The sequence below is a fragment of the Triticum dicoccoides genome, chromosome 6A (genome assembly GCF_002162155.2).
Source record: "Triticum dicoccoides isolate Atlit2015 ecotype Zavitan chromosome 6A, WEW_v2.0, whole genome shotgun sequence".
NCBI classification, from domain to species: Eukaryota; Viridiplantae; Streptophyta; class Magnoliopsida; order Poales; family Poaceae; genus Triticum; species Triticum dicoccoides.
This window is the reverse complement of record NC_041390.1, coordinates 260,072,174-260,094,496: the sequence shown is the minus strand read 5'-3', so window position 1 is coordinate 260,094,496 and position 22,323 is coordinate 260,072,174. Positions and strand designations below refer to the sequence as shown.

General features: G+C 47.3%; 1 long non-coding RNA gene across 1 annotated transcript; it reads right to left on the bottom strand.

Annotated features, from left to right (window-relative positions):
• Positions 1-12,766: 12,766 nt before the first annotated feature.
• Positions 12,767-13,061, bottom strand: LOC119315255. Its single transcript, XR_005152657.1, has 3 exons — positions 13,007-13,061; positions 12,867-12,931; positions 12,767-12,796 (listed from the first exon to the last, which is right to left on the bottom strand). It is a non-coding gene; the product is annotated as an uncharacterized LOC119315255 (long non-coding RNA).
• Positions 13,062-22,323: the final 9,262 nt, after the last annotated feature.

The window sequence follows — 22,323 nt, the reverse complement described above, 5'->3', positions numbered from 1 at the left end:
GTACCATTTTGGTGAATCCAATTGGTATGAAATTTTTACAGCTTCTTACTATGACCAAATCGTAATGCCTTGCCAAATTTAAGCTCAATTTGATGCTCCATGTGAGTGCATCATCCAAATCTTATTTCTGGACCAAAAATGCAGTTGTGAAGCAACTATATTCATTATTGGTCCAAATCTTCTCAAAGTTACCAGGATGAAAGTATTTCTTACACTAAACCTCGCAGACAACTCCATTGCTCCAAATCTCTTTCCTGTTGATCAGCAGTTCACGACCAAGTTTACTGCAGTAAACTTCAGAGGTTACTTACCATTTAACCACTGAGTCTTTAACCAAACTACCACCTCACTTGTAACCTCCCCAGGAAGGACAAACCCCCAGACATCGTTTGGCCGCCCTTGTGGCACTATGTGCACCAGTGCACGCGGTGATCACGAGCTCTGGCATGCCATGGACACGAGCTGGATGGTTTCTTGCTCGGGCCCCTCTCCCTCTCGTCGTCTTCGCGCTCTTAAGCATGTCTCACCATTTTACCACATTGTCGCCGTCCTCCTAGAGCCATCTTCCCCTCCGTATGCCCCTCCGTCAATGCTCGTCGCCGCGCGTCCATGGGCGCACTGTGGCCGACCAAGCATTCAAGGCGTTTGGTTCCTTTCTCCTCTGCGCCCTCGGCCCCTCCTGCCCTGTGCACCTTTGTAGCTCGTCCACACTTCCCCTTGTCGTGTTCCCGTGCTCGCCCGTGCTCGCCGAGCCTCACCAAAGCTTTGGCCGAGCTCGAGCGGCGGCACTCGGCCACGGCCTCCCTCGTCCGGCTATATATAGCCGTCCCCGATCGCTCCCGAGCTCACCAACCGCTCCCCCTCACTCCACTACTCCTCCCGAGCCCATCCATTTGCCTCCAGAGCTTCTCCTCGCTGCCCTATGCCGCCATTGCCGCCGGCCATGCTCGGCGAAATTCACTCGAGTCCGAGCTTCCCTCCCCTTCTTTCCACCTCTACCAGATCACCACCACCACTCTAGAGCCTCCGAGGCCATCTCCTCCTCCAGTGGCTGTTTTCTACAAACCCGCCGACGGCCAAAGCCCCCGTCCGCCGAAGCCGAAGCCATCGTCGCCCCGATCCACATCTCCGGCCGCGGATGACACCTTTGGATGCGCCTGGCGACGTTGAACTCATCCATAGCCAGAGCGTCGCCAGAGGTGCACTATGGCGCCGGCAATCACCGCCCGACACCGGTGGTCTCCCTCTGCTTCGCGGGCAGGCGCAATGAAGACGACGACCGAGCCAGCGGACCCCACCTCCCGTGGGCCCCACATGGCAGCCACTCAGTCCGTTGACCCCGCCCTTGCTGACGTGGATTAGTGGAAACGGATTCCTCGAAATACATTTTCGCTAATCAAAAGTGTAAACTGGTGCGGTTGTGGGCTGGAATACGCTTCCACTTCACCCAAAGTGTATTTCCCCGAGTGCGTGTTCTGTTTTTCCCAGCCGAGGGCCTGTTTGGGATATATTTATACAGATTGGTCCCTGGCAGTCAAACACTCATATCTTTTCAACCACAACTCCAAATGAGGTAATTCCAAAGCCGCCTTCTTCGTCTCGTCGAGCCCGTTCTGTTGATATCACTTTCACCATGTGTTAATATTCTGGAAATGACCTTTTTGCCCTTGCACGTAAACAGCCCCTTCGAGAGAGAACTGTTTCCGGCAAATGTTTCCGCGAGCTTCTCGCACTTCTTCCCGGTGATTTCTTCCACCCCAGGCAAGCCACAATACCCACTTGCATGATAGTCATGTAGTAGCCATGGTTTTCAACTTGAATATTTATTAATTGTTTGCTTGTTTAAAATATGGTTATCGTTGTTTCGGTAATGCTTCTAGGTTAGTGCTTACTTTCTTGCTATGTTGTTATGCACCTTGTTATCATGCCCTGCTAGTTGCTGGTATTCCTTTCATATGCTTATGCTTGCTAGTAGTACATGTTGATGTTGGTGATGGTCTTTGGTGCATGACTGTCGTTTGTCCTAAGTATCGTTGTTATGCATGTTCCATTGCATCCAGTTGGTTAAATGCTTGCATGATGGCCTTGTTGATATGTGCTTGCATGATATTTATTGTTGATGTTAGTGGCCATGCTATGTTTTTGAGAAGTATGTACTTGTGATGTTCATGCCAGTCCGCATGCCATGCTCAGTTGGATATGATTCATTGTTGAAATGGTTAATAGTTATGTTGCACCTCCATGTTTATGTTGATATCATGTTCATGCATTTTGCATCATGTTATTTTATCATGGCTTAGCATATTGCATTCAAGTTTAACCTGATTAAATTGAACTTGAACAACTATTGGCTGAGTCATGGTGCCACCATATCGAGCTGACCAGTGCAACCACGCTTACCTATTGGGAACGTCCTAACTGGGTCTATTGACATACCTCTCGCCGGTGCCTCCAATGAGGGACGGTTATGCGTGGGCACTACCCTGGTCGGGTAGGACGGCATAAGCCTAATGGGCTCGAGTTGTTTTGCGCCCTTGTCCCCATTTGGGACCGTTTATGTTTTGTCACGACGGTGGCCGCTGGTGTCTTTGGTAGGCATGGGGCCACCCATGACTTAGCCCAAATGGGAGTTGGTCAAAGTGGCCGAGAGAGTGTCATGGAAGTAGATCGGTTTTGTCAGAACGTCGTTGGTCCACCCGAATGGGAGTGCGAGGCCATGGGTTCTGTTGGGGATATAGCTATCAATTATGACCGACCCAGGAGGGGTCGGGTCAGCCCAATGGCGGCTTGCACAGGAAGCCCAGTAAACATTAAGATGATAGTTTATCAAATCTTACAGAAAGCCTAAAAGGCCTAGAGGCGGCATAAAGGTCCAAATATTGTAAACCGCCGTATGTAAGGAAAGACTTGTAAATAAAGGCATGTAAAAGAAGTCACCGAGTCGGACACGATTTATGAGCCGGCCGGGACTCTGTAGGGTACCAGGCGTCGACCCGTGTATATAAGGGGACAACCCGGTGGCGGCTTAGGGCAAGAAACAAGAGATCGATAACCAAGCCGGCGAGTTAAGCCTCTTGGTGATCGAAACCCCAGCAATACCAAACACAACTAGACGTAGGCTTTTACCTTCATCGTAAGGGGCCGAACTAGTATAAAACCTCTCATGTCCTTTCCCGATCAACCCCTTTAAGCTTCCTAGTTGCGATGGCCCTACGACTAAGTCCTTCCACTAGGACATCTACCGTGACACCAGCGCACGGTGGATTTGAGTTCTTGAAGGGCAACTTCGAAGGGCTCAAGGGATACGCTGTGGGCCGGATGACCAAGAGTCGTCGCAGCAAGCTCTACATCGACGACGAAGGCTGGAGCCCCGAGGCCGACTCAATTGAGTACGGGTACTGGGTCCCCTTCAGCGGAATTCACGTCTTCATTGGCCGGATCAGCGAGTCAGGCCCTGAGCCGGACGTCCACACCAACCTCGTCAAAACGGCTCGGCGCGCGAGGACCACCCGTTCAATCTGTCGTGAAGCATGCCTTCGTAGGCTGCGTCCACGGTGGTGAATACTCTGAAGGATCGGTGGAGGGCGGTGAGACGGTCGTCTGTTCTGACACTGCATCATCAACGGGCGAGACGGACTCTTTATACCAGCTGCAGGATGGCATGCTCGGGGGCTGTTCCAATGGCAGCAGTATTCCGGACCCCCTTGAGCCACCGAATTGGGCTGGAGTCTTCATGGTAGGGACACAGCCCGGATAGAACTCCACAGCAGCAGCGGCAACAGCTACCGAGTCGGCCGCAGCCGTGTCAGGAGACCCTGCGCACCCCCAGGCTCAGATTCTAATGGACCTCATGGATAAACTGACGACTCTGTTGACTGCCGTGGTAGAGCCGGCGGATAAAGCCTAGCATGACGCAGAGGTGGCACGCTTACGTGAAGAGATGGTGCAAGCTAAAGAAAATCTGGCCGCAGAGGAAGTCAGGATGGCAGCGGAGCGGGCGGCTTTGGACGTTCGTGCTCAACAGCTTCAAGCGGAGACCTTCCGGCTCTCAGTGGATCTGAACATGTCAAACGAGGTCATGAGGAGAAGGCATCAGAAAACTCAGTCACGTCTACCTCTGACGCTCGATCCTAGGAACCTTTTCCATATGCCCGGAGCTAGGGGAAGCAACCCGCCGGAGGCAAACCAGATCACGACACCCGGCGCGCCGGTCCAACCGCGTGCCATGGAACCACCTCGTGTAATTACCGCTCCACCTCATTACGTACCAACGACGCCGGGTCACTTCTCCAATCGTTTGGAAAACCTCATTGCAGCGTCGGCTCGTTTGGTGGCTCTCCCGATGGAAGGTGACTCACCGGCGGTAGTCGAAACATGAAGGGTGAGAGAACTTCAAATAGCTCTGGCACATCAGGATGCATACTCCTACAGTCGAGACAGGATCCATTCAACTCCTCGCCCAAGCCGGAGCCCAAGCTACAGTAGGCATATGGAGTCAGCTAACATGTCAAGCAATGCTCAAGACCGCAACCGGCCGCACAGGTATGAGCCGATGCAGGCTGGAGCCATTAACTTGGCGGATCAAGAGAGGATCTGGCAAGAGGCAGAGCGAACGGTTCAACTGGCAGCAGAGCAGGTGGCTCATCAAACCTTTCCGGCTTATCCAGCAACTTCAGTTGAGGCAGGGGTGGCCACAAGAACCGGAGGTGTCCCTTGCCTGGTGCCGGCCATACGTAATGAGCGTTTGCCAAAATACTTCAAGGGGCCCCGTAAGGTGCCTAATTACACGGCCGACTTACAACCTGGGGCTTGGATTGAGAGTTATGAGATGGCTATGGAGTTGTTGGAGGTCAGCGACGCGACAATGGCCAAGTATTTCACTATGATGTTGGATGGAACAGCTCGTACTTGGTTGAAGGGGTTGCCACCCAATTCTATCGGCTCATGGGCGGAGTTGAAGGCCCGGTTCATCCAGAACTTCAAAGACACATGTAAGCAGCCTATGTCGATTGTGGACCTGACTAATTGTAAGCAAGAGGACGGTGAATCTACAACCCATTGGGTGCGCCGGGTCAAGGAGATAATACATTCGTCCGATAAGATGGATGCCAGCTCAGCAGTCTTAATGTTGGAGAAAAAATGCCGTTTTGAACCTCTGAAGCAGAAGTTGGGGCGGCTCAAGCGTGACTGCAATGATATGGGCCAGTTGATGGCGGCTCTCGTCAAGTATGCTGATTCTGATAGTACCAAAGACCCGGTGTCTGACGAAGAAAAGATAGCAAAGGGAAAGAAGAATGGCAACAGCAAGGGTCACCAGCATAACCCGGCAAATCAAGGAGGTAATAAACGTCAGGCTGATGAGTTTGTCGCTAACACCAATGGGCGGGGCGGAAATCAACAGCGCAAGGGCAGGCAACCCCCTCGGTCGGGCGGGTCCGGTCCCACCCTTGAGCAACTATTGAATGAGCCTTGTCCAAGGCACGGCACCCAGGAGAAGCTAGCCACCCACCTGTAGAAAGATTGTACAATCATGAAGGCGTTTAAAAATTCAAATGCGTTTGATGGAGGTTACGGCCCAGGTGGCGGTTCAGGTGGAGGCGGTTTCCATGGCCCGGGCGCTGGTTCAGGTGGGGGGGATTTCACGGTCAGGGCCATCCTGGCAACCAAGGAGGATATAATCCACAACCCGGCCAAGGTAATCAGCAGCAATAGTCCGGATATCAGAGCAACCCAAAACAGCTGAATAGTGGGCAATACCATGTGTTCACCACTAGTTTATGTAAGAGGGACCAGAAGCTTCACAAGAGGGCCGTCAATGTCGTTGAGCCGGCGATTCCATGTTACTTATGTTGGTCGGAGCACCCTATTGTGTGGAGCAGAGAGGATCACCCACCCCGGGTTGATAATCCGGGTCACTTGGCCTTGGTAGTGGCGCCTCAGGTTGGTGGATATAAATTCACCAAGGTACTCATGGATGGAGGCAGCAGCATCAACATCCTCTACTATGAGACGTTCCACCGGATGGGGTTGACTGATAAGAGTCTTAAATAATCCAACACTGTTTTTCACAGTGTGGTACCTAGCAAGTCGGCATACCTAGTTGGTAAGATTGAACTGGAAGTAGCCTTTGGGGATGAGTATGACTCCAGAGCAGAAAAATTAACCTTTGAGGTGGTTAAGATCAAAAGCCCATATCATGCTCTGTTTGGACGGCCGGCTTATGCCAAGTTCATGGCCCAGCCGTGTTATGTATATTTGCAGCTCAAGATGCCGGGTTATAAGGGCACCATTACAGTACATGGGAGCCGGAAAATAGCCTTGGAGTATGAAGAAGGTGATGCTGCCTATGCTGAGTCTGTTTGTGCAATAGAGGAGTTAAAGTTTTACAAGGATCACGTTGACCCGGCAGACATGACGTCATTAAAGAAACCAACAACAGAGCATGAGCCGGTGTTGAAGTTCAAATCAGCTAATGACACCAAGATGGTTGACTTTGTGCCTGGTGACTCATCCAAGCAGTTCATCATCAGTGCAAACTTGGATCCCAAATAGGAAACCGCGCTCATCGAGTTCATCCGTGAGAATCGGGACATCTTTGCATGGAAACCTTCCGACATACCGGGTGTCCTGAGGGAACTCGCTGAGCACACTCTCAATATTGATCCAAAGTTTAAACCTGTTAGACAGTTTCTCCGATGGTTCAATGAATAAAGGCGCAAGGCCATTGGAGAAGAGGTGGCCCGGCTCTTGGCGGCCGGGTTCATTGTAGAAGTCTTTCACCCAGAGTGGTTAGCCAACCCAGTGCTTGTACTAAAAAAGAATGGCACCTGGCGTATGTGTGTGGATTACACCGATTTAAACAAGGCTTGTCCGGCTGACCCTTTTGCCCTCCCCCGTATTGATCAGATCATCGATGCTACGGCGGGTTGCGCACGTTTGAGTTTCTTGGATTCTTATTCCGGTTATCATTACATCAAGATGGCGGTCAAAGATCAAGAGAAGACAACTTTTATCACTCCATTTGGAGCTTTCTGCTATGTGTCTATGCCTTTTGGGCTTAAGAGTGCCCAGGCGACTTAGCAACGGTGTATGCAGAATTGTCTTCACAATCAGATTGGGCGTAATGTTCATGCTTATGTGGATGATATAGTGGTAAAATCCAGGAAGGAGGAAACCTTGGTCAGAGATCTGTAAGAGACCTTCGATAGCCTCCGGGTCTACAAAATGATGCTTAACCCGGCGAAGTGTGTTTTTGGAGTCCCGACCGGCAAGCTTTTGGGTTTTTTGGTGTCCAACCGAGGTATTGAAGCTAACCCGGAGAAGATTAAGGCAATCACATCCCTGGCCAAACCAACATGCATCAATGACATTCAACGAATGGTGGGTCGTGTTGCTGCTTTGAGCCGGTTCATAAGCCGGTTAGGGGAGAAGGCGGTGCCTTTGTATCAAATGATGAAGAAAACAGATGATTTTGTTTGGAGCGATGCTGAAAACTCTGCCTTTGAGGATCTGAAGATGCACCTTGCTGAGCCACCGGTCCTTGCTGCTCCAGTTGAGAAAGAACCGTTGTTGTTATACGTAGCCACCAACTCATGAGCTGTTAGTGTGGCAATTGTGGTGGAGCGCAAGGAGGTTGGCAAGGAACATCCGGTTCAATGGCCGGTTTACTACATCAGTGAGGTATTAATTGAATCCAAACAACGATATCCACATTGGCAGAAGCTCGTGTATGGGGTGTTCATGGCGAGCCGGAAGCTTAAACATTATTTTCAGGGTCACCCAATCACTGTGGTTAGCTCTGCTCCTTTGGGAGACATCATTCAAAACAGAGAAGCCACTGGACGAGTCGCTAAGTGGGCCATTGAGCTTGGGTCTCATGGGTTGAAGTATGTACCACGTACTGCGATCAAGTCTCAAGCACTGGTTGATTTTATTAATGACTGGACAGAGATGCAGATGCCGGAAGAGAAACCAGGCAACACATATTGGACTATTCACTTTGATGGGTCCAGACAACTAGAAGGCTCGGGGGCTAGAGTTGTTTTGACCTCCCCTCGAGGTGACAAATTTTGCTATGTGTTGCGACTGATGTTTCCTTGCACTAAAAACGCAGCGGAATATGAAGCCTTGCTCCATGGTCTTCGAATGGCCAAAGAGATGAGCCTGAGCCGGGTCCGGTGTCTTGGCGACTCAGATTTAGTGGCTCAACAGGTATCGGGCAAGTGGGATTCCAAAGATCCTCTCATGGCGGCTTATCGCCGTGAAGTTGATGCTGTTGCAGGGCATTTTAAATGTTATCAGGTGGAGCACATTGACCGTAGGAAGAACGTAGCAGCTGATGCTTTGAGCCGGTTGGGATCTCAGCGTAAGCCGGTGCCACCTAACACCTTTTTGGATGTTTTGCATAACCCGTCTATTAAGTTACCCACAGAAGAAGATCTAGCTGTTCCTGACCTGGAGGCACAGTTGGTGGCGGCTCTTCATGTCATCCCAGATTGGACAGTGCCGTTCTTGGTTTACATGACACGGGGAGAGTTGCCAGCGGATGAGACCCTGGCTCGATAGATAACCCGGCGGTCTAAGTCAATGACAATTTCTGATGGAGAACTATACCATCGCAGCGTCTCTGGAGCGTTTCAGCAGTGTGTTTCCCCTGAAGAAGGCTAAGAAATACTTCGTGAGATCCATGAAGGCGATTGTGGTCATCATGTCGGGTCAAAATCTCTGGTGGCCAAGGCTTTTCGTCACAGTTTTTACTGGTTGACGGCTCACGCTGATGTAGAGGATCTGGTCAGCAGATGTGATGGATGTCAAAAGTTCGCACGACGAGCACATGTGCCGGCTCAAGAGCTCCAGATGATTCCAATCACTTGGCCGTTTGCGGTCTGGGGGCTTGACATGGTGGGACCTTTCAAAAGGTCTAAGGATAAAAAGACACATCTTTTAGTAGCAGTTGATAAATTCACAAAGTGGGTTGAGGCAGAGCTGGTGAGTAAGTGTGATGCGGCCACGGCGGTTCAGTTCATGAAAAAGGTGATCTTCCATTTTGGTTTTCCACACAGCATTGTCACTGACAATGGCACTAATCTATCCCATGGGGCTATGGAGGAGTTTTGTCAACGTGAGCATATTCGGCTTGATGTTTCTTCTGTAACTCATCCTCAATCCAATGGTCAAGCTGAGAGAGAAAATCAACAAATCTTGAAAGGTCTCAAGCCCCGGCTCATGGTTCCCTTGTAGTGAACACCGGGTTGTTGGGTAGAGGAATTACCCTCGGTGCTCTGGAGTATTAACACTACACCTAACAGGTCTACAGGGTACACACCTTTCTTCATGGTGTATGGAGCAGAAGCAGTGTTGCCTAGTGACATCCGTCATGACTCGCCCCGTGTGGCGGCTTATGTTGAAGCTAATAATGAACAAGCCAGACAGGATGCAGTGGACCTGTTAGATGAGGAAAGAGACTTAGCAGCGGCTCGATCAACAATTTATCAACAGGACCTGCGCCGTTATCACAGCCGCTGGGTTAAGTCCAGGACTTTTCAGGAAGGTGACCTGGTGCTCCGGCTCATCCAGGATCTGTCAGATGCACACAACTTATCCCCACCTTGGGAAGGACCCTTTATGGTCAGCAAGAACTTAAACAACGGGTCATATTACCTCATTGACGTTCGAGAGCACAAAGACTCACGTAAGTCGGAAGAGGAGACCCGCCGGCCGTGGAACATTGCTCAACTTGGGCCATACTACACCTGAGCCACCGGCTCTCATCATGTACATACTTTAACATTGTATATACCATGATAAGTAATAAAGCAGGACCATCGGTCTCTTTTCTTTTGAAAGATTACGCATCTTTGTCATTTCTTATTTTCAAATGATTATTAAGGAGCTGATCATATTTGAATCAAGTCTAACCTTTTTTCGGTCTGTCTTATGATCGTATTCGAATCTAGATGCAACTATCATGGTCACTTGGGGGCTTCCTGTTCAAACATAGGTCGTATTCGAACCAAAGAGAACATAGCTGTCGTAACCCTCTTGATCGGCTCAAGGCCAAACTCACTAGGGGGCTTCTTGATCGTATTTGAATCATAGCTTAACCCCTTTTGGGTCCGACTTGGATCGTATTCGAATCAGGGGCATTAAAAACCTCTCAAGGTCATTTGGGGGCTTCTTGTTCAAACATAGGTCGTATTCGAACCAAAGAGAACATAGGTGGCGGTACCCTCTTGATCGGCGCAACGCCAAAGCCACTGGGGGCTATATGGTCGTATTCGAACCTTAGCTTAACCCCTTTGGTCCGGTTTACTGATCGTATTCAAATCAGAAACCCCCAACCTTCAAATACAAGGTTAAATCGTATTTATTACCTATTATTTGCTTTTTAGTTCTTTGTTGTCTCAATTTCACAAATAATTAGCATGGTCTTTTCCGCCGGCTGGACTATTTGACAATGAAGCCACCAAGTTATGATGATCATGAAGTATTCAGAAGTATTGACTTCTCAAAAAGATGGAGTTATCGACTTCATTACCCGGGTTATTTAAATCGATGGTCTAAGGATGAAAGGTACAAGTATGTCTGCAATTGCCTGCTGCATTAACCAAAGTGTTAGTTTCAGCCTTGTTCTCTTTTTATATATGTTTCTGTTTTTTATTATGGTAAACGTATTGGCTATTAACCGGGTGTTTTAACCCGTTCGGTACTAAGCCGCCAAGCCAGTTTTTTCTCTTGTATTTGTAGGAACAGAGCTGAAGTATTACAGGGACAACCATAAATATGATGCATATATTGACATCAGGAAACACAAAATCACATACAAGTGTTTTATGCGCGATGGCATAAGCAAAGCATACAGTGTTTTCACAGCTAAACTATTACAAGGCTTTTATAAGCCCATGAAGATGGTTATTGCTCCTGCCTCGCCGGTTCACCGCCCTCTGTTGACTGGAAGACCAGTCAAAACCATTCACGGCGACAAATTCTGCTTCTTCGTCAATCAGGCCGGCCGGGTCAACTTCCGGGGCAAATGTATTTTCACGAATAGGCGGGATTAAATCTGTCACCTTGTACGAGGGAGTTGCCATCTTCTTATTTTCAACATCAAAACCCGGCTGATACTTGTCGATGTTGGTTTCATCTCCAAGAATAGTCACCTGAGGTCGGACTCCACGCATGCAAGCCATGAAGTCATCTTGCTCAAAGAGAGATCCATCTTCCTTCACGGTAGGATATCCTCTGGCCATGTCCGCCGGGTCTAGATCTGGCACCCAAGCCTTGGAGCGGCTCAGGGCAGTCAAAGCTCTGGCTCTCGCACAGGAGCGCTTCACTTCTTCAAACCAGGCGGGTAGGATTGACAGTTTCTTTAAGACATCGCTGAGCCGGTTGGGTCCTTGATTGGCAGGAGAGACGGCGGCAAGTGCCCATTGTGCGCCAATATACAGTTGCTCCACTAAGGTATACACTACCTTTAGTTTAATCACATGATATTGGCTCAGATTCCTGCTTCATGGGCCTGCACATATTTCATAAACAAAGTCAGCTGGCGGCTTATATTCTGGATCAGCAAAAAGTACACAAGATCCAAGACAGACGGCTTACCAAAGATGGTGGCCACCATTTGAGACACCTGGCCCTTTAAACTGTTCAGGAATGTTGAAACCTCTTCAAGGGCTGCTTCGGCCTTCTCGGCGCGTTGTGTCAGAAGCGTTTTTTCCTCTGCCCAGGTTTTCTTCTTAGCAGTGAAGCTGGTCTTTAAATTTTTCGTCTCAGAGAGACTTATTTGCAATTTGGAGTTAGCAGACTTGATGTCTGCCTCCTGACCTGCTAGCCGGGTCTTCGCATCAGTCAATTCCGAGTTCCGTTCAGATAAGGCATTCTGCAAAAGACGTACACAAATGAGTCAGGATTTCAATTCAGATCCAACAGTCAAGATTCAAGTCTCAAGTACTTTACAAAACCACTTGACACTTGGGGCTAATGTATACCAAAACAATTTCTTCTGATTCTACAAACATACTTTAAGTCCCAAGCACTTTACAAAACCACTTGACACTTGGGGGCTAATGTATGCTATTCAGCAAGTTTCTCAAGGTTAAGCCGGATTACGAAGTTCTTTGAATACAGTACAAGACAATTTAAAAGTACCAGCTCATTTATGATCAAAATGAACCGGCCCTTGGGGACTAAGGTGAAGCTTCGTTCTATTTTATTGAACTCAAGAAAAGTTTCAAAGGTAAAAGTGTTGGCCTATATTATAAAGTCTACAGATCATTCCAGTTCTCTCATAATCTGAAGACTTGGGGGCTGGCGGAATATAGATAAGCCGGAAGAACATACCTCGTATTTCAGCTACAACTGTTTGACCATTTCAATCTCTGAGTCGCGACTGGAGTGCACATGGCTGAGATAGCCGGATAAAATATCGTTGGCATTCAGATGATCATAATGTGCAACATCAAAGCGCACTTTCTGTCTTTCTAATGCCTCTTGTTTCACCGTGTGGCGAGCCAACACGGTTGGATTCCCCGGCTCAACAAAGCGGCTCCTGGTGATCAAAACGTCTTGCGCAGACGGTGATGGCGGGTTGGTTGAGCTTGATGGTCCAGTTGCTGAAGGATTCACGGTGGTGTCATCAAATGACGGCTCAGGAGGATTTGCTTCTACATTCACAGGCGGGTCTTCTGGAGTTTCAATTGATGGAGGAGAAGGTGGCCTTGACGGTTCAGGAGCATGGACTGGTGGGTCTTCCGCCAGTTTAGTTACCTTGGCCTTCTTAGACTTAGCTTGGCCACTAAGTGAAAGATTATAGGACTGTCAGAGACAATTTGAAAAACACGGAAGACAAAGGATTTTTTTCTTACCCAGGGGCAGTCCTGAAGGCCGGAAACTAGGTTTGAGACGAGTCGCCAGAAGAGCGAGATACCTCCTACAAAGATAAGACAAAGTAAGTAATACAAGGAAGGACATCCATTAACAGAAAGTCGAATACAAAGAAATAAACCTCATTCTGGCGTTTTTGGGGAGTTTGTTGAAGAACAATAGTCGGTTCGTCTTCGGTCCGGGCTTGACAGTGGCTCTCATGTTGCTGCTTTTTCAAAAGAAAGTGAGGGTCCAGATAAGCCAAAGGGTGTGAAAACCTTACTTTCCAGGTTACGACTCGAAGTTTCTGTCTTAGCAAATGGGCTGAGTAAGAGGAAATAGTTACCTCTTCTTCCACAGCCTGACTGGCCCCAGTGTCGTCCTGGTAATGATCAGTGTTAATAAGATTATTAAAAAGTTGGCCAAGGGAGTCAAGGGCTACCTCCGACTCAGAAGTATCATCGAGTTTCATCATATCTTCAGCGGTGCTCTTCTTCTTCTTTTCGGACCTCCGGGTCGTTTTCTTGGCGTTTATGGCGGCGGCTCTTGCTTTCTTGGCAGCTTCGTGGTCATATTTAACTTTCCAGAAATCGGATCTGGCCTGTAGATAGGTAAAAACAAGATGAAAGGTCAGACAAGTATTAAACAATACGGCTGGAAAAAATACAAAGAAGAGAGATCAGAGTGTCCTTACTTCTGGCCCCGGGTTAAGCTTGCAGAAAGGGTTTAACCCGACGATACTGGAGTCTTCGTATTTTCCGTTCACCAGAAGGGTTGACATTGAAACAATATCTTCCTCCGTTAACTGAATGGAGCTGTGATGAAGAGAGTCATCTGGGCCTCCACCATACTCGTACATCAATTTTGATCGACGGCTTAGAGGGATAACCCGCCATGAGATCCAGCAGCGGGTCAGATCAACTCTGGTTAACCCGTTCCCCAACAAAGCATTAATCCTTTTGATGGATGGTATCAACTTCTTGCGTTCAGCAACAGTGAGTTTGTTAGGAAGTGCAAATTTGGAGTCAAGACGCTCTGAGCGATAACCCGGCAGTGGCTTCTCATTTGCTAGTGAAATATCTTGACAGTAGAACCAAGTCTGGTTCCAGTCTTTGGGATGACTCGATAAGACTATGAGGGGGAAGACAACGCCCTGCCGACGCTGAATAGAGATGCCTCCAAGCTCCAAGTTGAGGCCGTTGGTGCACTCGTTATGCCGGTTCAGGTAAAAATATTCTCTGAATAGTTCCACGGTTGGCTCTTCCTGAAGGTATACTTCACAAAGTACTTGGAAGTTGCAGATGTTAGATATGGAATTGGACCCAATATCTCGAGGGTGAAGTTTGAAAAAATGGAGGACATATCTAAAGAACTTTGAGCTAGGCGGTGAAAAGCCACGGTTCATGTGGTCAATGAAAACAATTACTTCACCATTTTGTGGATTGGGTCGTTCTTCGTCCGGATCAGGGGCACGGTAAGACATGACGTCTTTTCCTGGAAAAAATCCTATGGAAAAGAACTCCTTCAAATGTTCCTCAGTTATGGTTGAGGGAACCCAGTTGCAGATGGTCGGCGCTTTGGACGGCATGATGTTCAGAAACGAACTGAAAGAAAGGCAACATGCCGGTTCAATTCAATGGTGAAATTAATAGTTAAATGATGATAATACAGGTAAGTAATATCGTCTTAGTTAAGGGCTAATGTCATATAAGGAAAAGTAAGCCGGTACAGTAATCCGCCATGACTACAGATATTTGAGAAAAGCAAATTCAGTTAAATGTTGAGACAAACAAGTTTCCTAACTGCTTGGTAGTATTCCAGATCAAATGGCTATTCAAAATGGGAAAAATTCTAGACCTAAAAAGTTTAGCACAGATCTTTGAACCAGAGAAAGGGATCTGTTGCATCAAGAGTAGGCACAAAAACACTATCGCACAAGCATATATATATCTTTTTGGATCAAGAAGAGGCCTGCCGTGGAAGAACTACGAAGAACTGCGGTGAACTATGAAGAACACGAAGAAGTCTGGAAACCCTAATGCGGATCTGAGATGTGAAAAGGAGAACACTTACAACCACGGATCATCTGCGGAGGCCGCCGCCGTTCTCTGGACCGATTTGGGTTGATGCAGCGGCCAAGGTCGACGGAGACGAAGGAGAAGCGCGACGGCGGTGAGGCTCGAGCAGCAGGATGGTTGCGAGAGGAAGAAGACGGAGAGAGATAAGAATGAGGAAGGCCAATGCGTGCCTATTTATAAGGAAAAATGTGAACAGACGGGCGCGAAAATCGAGGAAGAGCCGAATAATGGTTATCCAACTACACAGACGCCTCGATTCTCAGAAGACATTAAAGGTGAAGATCCGTTGGGAGATGACGTCATAAATTTTTTTTGCGTTTTCAAGAGATGACGTCATGGCGGGTTACAAAAACTTCTGCGAGGATAAGAAGTCGGATTTTGTCTAAGTGTTGAAGATTGACAAAGAACGAAGTTCAACGTCAACCTGGGGCCTAATGTTGGGGATATAGCTATCAGTTATGACCCGCCCAGGAGGGGCCGGGTCAGCCCCAATGGCGGGTCACACAAGAAGCCCAGTAAACATTAAGATGATAGTTTATCAAATCTTACAGAAAGCCTAAAAGGCCTAGAGGCGGCTTAAAGGCCCAAATATTGTAAATCGTCGTATGTAAGGAAAGACTTGTAAAGAAAGGCATGTAAAAGAAGTCACCGAGTCGGACACGATTTATGAGCCGGCCGGGACTCTGTAGGCCACCAGGCGTCAACCCGTGTATATAAGGGGACGACCCGGTGGCGGCTTAGGGCAAGAAACAAGAGATCGATAACCAAGCCGGCAAGTTCAGCCTCTTGGTGATCGAAACCCCAGCAATACCAAACACAACTAGACGTAGGCTTTCACCTTCATCGTAAGGGTCCAAACTGGTATAAAACCTCGCGTGTCATTTGTCCCAATCAACCCCTTTGAGCTTCCTAGTTGCGATGGCCCTACGACTAAGTCCTTCCACTAGGAAATCTGCCGTGACAATTCCACGACAGGTTCTGTGGTGTGGCTACAGTGTGCTAACCTCTGCAGAGTGTGTATTAAATCTATCGATAGCCGCGCCCGCGGAGAAGGGCCTAGTTTGTGTCGGTCACACTGTGAGTCAACTGTAATAATAATGATGTGCCTAATAACAACCAAGGTTCGATGATAAGATAAGTTGGTTGTGATCGCCGAAAATATCACTGTTTGAGACCAAGTGTTGGTCATGGTAGCGATCGCCGGAAAGATCACCGTTTGAGACCAAGTGTTGGTCATGGTTGTGATCGCCGGAAAGATCACCGTTTGGTTACGAGGTAACCCCTTGAACCAAGAGTGGTTCCATTCATGATCATGAGATGATCACCGTGGTATCGAGGATACCGAGTTGTTGGATATTCATGATGTTGTGCGAGAATTGTGGGTAAAGATCAAGCTCCCTGTGGTCATTTAATAATTACTACGGTATTGTTTATACCAAGCTTGATTTGATCCTGAGATGATTGTGTGATGTACGAAGTAACCCGAGCAGAATAAATGGTGCATATAGTCTCATCATGTTGCATGCTAGTATTGTTAGATTCACATGTTCATGCCATGCTCATATTGTTCCAGCTGTATCATGTTCATGTGGTTCATGCCATGTTATTCTGATGATCTCGTGATAAATTCCTGCTTAATCTGTAATTGCCATGTTGTTGTTTGTCTTGAATGCTTCTGGTTATTGTGAGCTTGCAAGTACATTTAGTGTACTGACCTGGCGTGTCATGCCAGTTTGCGGGCCATGCCGTGATTGCTTGATTGCTTGTCGTGGTTTCCATTCATGCGAGCTAGGATAAGCGTTCCAGCCAGAGTCCCTGCGGAGTGTAGTTCATCACCGTCATTGTTATTCCGCTGCGAGAAGTTTTTCCGCTGCTTCGAGTTGTTCTGCTGCTTGCATAGAGCAACTGAGGATGGCGTAGTGTCGCCATACCAATGTTATTCATTGTAATATCAGAGACCTTGTATTCATATTCGTGTAATAATAGAAAGCTAGTTTGTTCTATGCTAAGCGGTGCCGTATTCCAGAAGACTTCTCCTCGATCTCTGGGCTGGAATACGGGGTGTTCTGGTTTCTTTGAGCCGGGATTCCACATGCTCCATGGCGTTCAAAACGTTTTTGAAGTCCCGGTTCTAAGTCGTAAAGTATGGCGCACTAAACTATCAAGTAGTCATCATACCGAGCTTGCCAAACGTTCATAACATTTGCCTATGCTCCCGCAATAGGTCCATCACCTAGCGGTGCATCAAGGACAAAATTCTTCTGTGACACTCCAAAAATTTTGATTTGGTTTTTATCAAAATCTTTACTTGATTTGAAGATGGCTATTTAAAATTTTTCTTAAGAACTCTCCTTCTCAAAACTTTTATGACAAATATTTTGGTACTCTTCTCAACCTTGATTTTTGGTCTTGAGAGCTTTTCATTTTGTCTTGACTCTACTCTAGTTATTTTTTTTTAATTTTCTTCTATTAAGAAGAAACCCTAGGGATTATGGGTTTATTCTTTTCCCTTTCAAATTTCCTCTTTTGCCATGTCACATTTTGACATAGCATTCCAAAACCCCTCCCTGCCTTGGATCAAGTCTAGACTCCCACCTCTAGCAAGTTTCAAACCAATTTTGATTTTTATTCCATTTATTTAATCCTCAAAACTATTTCTGCCATTATTTATGGACCTAGGTGATTTACAAAGGAAGCACCATATTTCTTTTGAGTTTTGATCCCAAACCAACTCCACTGACTAGTCCTTAGTACCCTCAACCTAGATCCATCAAGATCCACTTGTCCTCAGTTCAAATATTTCAAAATTTGCCCTCTGCAAGTTTGGACCAGAAATGCCATTTTTGGTGAAATTCATATTTTTTCTTTTTCCAAAAATTCTAAAATAATTCATGCAGCTTCCAGATACACCAAGAGGCCACCTCACCAAAGATCAGATCCAAAAAAATTTCCCACATGCCAAAATCATTTCATCGAGCACCTGGCATGCATTGTTGCTATTCAAATTCAGAAAGTTCAGACGTTCAGTGTTTCTGTTTCGCCGTCAGTGTCGTTTTCTTCAGAGCACGGCATCGATCTCGCCACTAACTACAATGGCGCCTTGCTACCTGTTCCCCCTCCTTATCCATAGCGCCGCACACTCATTTGTTCGGGCACCATCATCGGTGGTGATGCGACTCGCCGACGCCGGCAGCTTCTGCGGTGGCAGAGCCACCCGTGGTGGCCAGTAGGGATCAGCACCACCTTTCGGCGCCGTCCAGCACCGCCCAAGCCACTCGTGGCCTCCGCGTGGCTGTCCGCTTGCCTGTGCATGCTGCGGCACCGTCACCATGGCCTAAGCAGCACAGAGCATGCTCTCTGCCGCCGACGAGTCCCGTGAGCCGTTCCGTCGAGAACGTGGAGTACCACCCAAGGCAGGCCAAGCTTAGCACTTGAACGGAACCAGTGGACCATCGCGGTGATGCCTAGCTCCCTAAACCACCTGACCGACCTCTGTCCCGCCGTAATCATCGCCGGCGTTATCCCGTTCTCGGCCACCGCCTCGGATTGGCTATAAAAGGAGCCCCCGAGCTCGTTCTCGACCCAGCGCCACACCTCCACCTCACCAGAGCCCCGCCTAGCCACTAGGAGGACCCCGAGGAGGTCACCTTCCCCGACTCCGGCCGCCCCGATCCGCCTCAGGCTCCGGCTTGATTCACTCAAGTGAGGCCATCCCTGCCTCCCAAACCGCGTCAGCAACCCTCTAGTGCACCCAGTACCCTAACCCGAGCCTCAATTCGACCTTTGCAGCTCTCCCCGGCGAGATCCACCAACGCCCGAACCACCATCCGCCGGAGTTGAGGCCGCCGTCGGCGTGGTGCTCGTCGACGCTCAACTCCACCACCCACAGGTGCGGAAGAACACGGTGAACACGTTGGTACCTTCCGATCCCCCTGCCTCGCCGTGGATCGCCGCCGGCGACCACCGCGGCCCTCGGGCGCCAGCGCTCTGTTTTAGTTTTCAAACCCGACGGGTGGGACCTCCCCATCAGCTTTTTCTCTTTTTCGAAACGTTTTCTGAAAATGCCTTCGGGCAAAATATGCCTTCCCCCTGGACTGACGTATTCTAGACTGAAACGTTTTCTATTTTTATAAAGTGAACCCTGGAAACTTTCTGTTTCATTACAAAAAGGTCCCTGGACTAAAACTCTTATAACTTTTAAACAAAAGATGATTTTAACTTGAAACTTTTTCTATCATCTTTATTTTTCTGTCTAGTTTTTTATCATATTTATTTGAAAAATATTTGGGATACTTTTTGTGCATGCACGGTATTCATGTAGTATCCGATTTTCTTTTAATACGTAGATACCGGAAGGAGTAAGGGAGACGCGAACTTCACCGAGCTAGACTCCGACTTCTCCGAACTAGGCAAGCATGTTTGAACCTTTGATATGATGAGTGTTTTGCATGGTTGCTTGAGTAGTTTTTCTCATGGCATGTTTATATAAGCATTTGTGAATGTTATGCGCATGCAAGGCAAGCTACCTGTGAGCTTCGAAGTTCGATGTGTCCTTATGATGATAAGGCAACACGATCATGTGGTGACATGATGGGTTGCAAGCTGGTATTGTTGAAGCATGCCAGTCTTATGCCAACCATTAACTCCAGTTCTAACGTGGGTCAAGTCTCGATCCCGTTCGTTTCCCCTTCGTGCTGCCACATGTTTTCTGCAAAGAGTGCGGTTTAGTAAGTTGCAAACCTCTTTCCTGGTACACACCAAACAGAGAGACCGCGATGAGGGTTCCATGGCCCTGGATTAAAGCCAGTCATCCGGTCAGGGGGCATGGGTGTTTCCGGTTGGGACCGAGAGGGGGGCACCCCTTAGAGCGCGCGATATAAATTTGATCCCATGCTATTCGAGGTTGTGGCCTCCCCGTCTTAAGGTTTTTCTTGAACGTTGCCGAGGGTGATTCCTGGCAACAGAATGTGGAATGGGTGTGTACTGGTTAGACGTGTTTCTTCTAAAATATCGTAAACAGAACTAGTCCTTGTGACTACCGAAATCCGTTGGCTGTGGTAAAGAGTACAAACTCTGCAGAGTCAAAACCATCCGAGTATCCATGTCCACGAGCAAGGACTTGGACATCATCTCCGTGTCAGTCTCAGCCTCAGTGGAAAATCTCAGTGTCAACCCCAGTGGCAGCCTCCGGAGAATGAATTTAAAACCGAGAGTGGTAAACTCGGCTGAAGGTTATTTATGTGAATGGACTAACCAGTATATTATTATATGCTGAGTATTTCCTTGCGATGATTTAAATTCATGAGCTATTTAAATTCGAATGATAAACTATAAGCCCTTTATGTGATGTCGCTCAGACGTCCGACTATGGCATCATTGTCATTTACTTTTCAATATAAGCCCTTTTTGTGCTGTCACTCAGACGTCCGACTGTGGCATTATTGTATTTACTTTTCAATATAAGCCCTTTATGTGATGTCGCTTAGACGTCCGACTGTGGCATTATTGTTACTTACGTTTAAATATAAGCCCTTTTTGTGATGTCGCACAGACGTCCGACTGTGGCATTATTGTATTTACTTTTCAATATATGCCCTTTATGTGATGTCGCTCAGACGTCCGACTGTGGCATTATTGTTACTTACATTTCAATATAAGCCCTTTACGTGATGTCGCTCAGACGTCCGACTGTGGCATTATTGTTACTTACGTTTCAATATAAGCCCTTTATGTGATGTCGCTCAGACGTCCGACTGTGGCATTACTGTTATTTACTTTTCAATATAAGCCCTTTATGTGGTGTCACCTCGACGCCCGACTGCGGCATGTTAAATTTATTTTCACCTTTCGAGGCGTCGCTTCAGACACCCGATCGGTCTTCAGTTATTTTTATTGGGATTTCGGAAGGACTACCGCCTGATTTCCTCTTATTTATCGTGCAGTGCAATTCTATTATTTGATTGTGCATACTAACCTACTCATATGCATCATGTTTACATTTGTTATATCTTATGTCCGAACTGTCTTGCGAGTACATTCAAAGTACTCACCTGGCTTGTTGATTTGGCCAGATGTTGACGAAGGTGATCTTATGGATGAAGAGTTCGATAGCGAGTCCGACGCCTAGAGGAGTCCCAATCAGTCACGTGCGATCTTGGAGTTGTTCACTTGTATTATACACGCTTCCGCCACCCAAATAAAATCATCAAGCCTCACTCCGGCGCTTGATGAGCTGTAAGATTTCAGAGTCATGTCACCCACCTCCCTGTGACATATCCACCACCACCTTTATTACGAGTCAGTAGTTATGCCACCCTACCCTTGTGCCATATCCGCCTTTATGTATAATATAGGTGTGCTTGTAATAAATTGTTGAGCATCCTTAGCTCAACCATGTATAATATTTAGTACTGCTGGATTTCTGTATCAAGATTTTGTCTGCCAGTAAGAAGAATTCTTCCGTACTGGTCAACACAAAGGTCGGCTTTTCAATAAATGTTTTATTGGAAAGGCGGTCCTGACATCTTCTGTGCAGCAATGAGGATAATCCTCAAATCATGGAGCTAGTCCGCATAATTGCTATTAACATCTTTCAACATAGTTTTCTCTAGGAACATATCATAAATAAAATGGGGAAGCTATATGCGAGCAATTGATCTACAACATAGATATGCAAATACTATCAGGACTAAGTTCATGATAAATTTAAGTTCAATTAATCATATTACTTAAGAACTCCCACTTAGATAGACATCCCTCTAGTCATCTAAGTGATCACGTGATCCAAATAAACTAAACCATGTCCGATCATCACATGAGATGGAGTAGTTTTCAATGGTGAACATCACTATGTTGATCATATCTACTATATGATTCACACTCGACCTTTCGGTCTCAGTGTTCTGAGGCCATATCTACATATGCTAGGCTCGTCAAGTTTAACCCGAGTATTCCGCGTGTGCAAAACTGGCTTGCACCCGTTGTATGTGAACATAGAGCTTATCACACCCGATCATCATGTGGTGTCTCGGCACGATGAACTGTCTCAATGGTGCATACTCAGGGAGAACACTTATACATTGAAATGTAGTGAGATACCATCTTATAATGCTACCGCCGTACTAAGCAAATAAGAAGCATAAAAGATAAACATCATATGCAATCTAAATATGTGACATGATATGGCCACCATCATCTTGTGCCTTTGATCTCCATCTCCAAAGTACCGTCATGATGTCCATCATCACCGGCATGACACTATGATCTCCATCATATTGATCTTTATCAATGTGTCATCACATGGTCGTCTTGCCAACTATTGCTTTTGCAACTATTGCTATCGTATAGCGATAAAGTAAAGCAATTATATGGCGCTTGCATC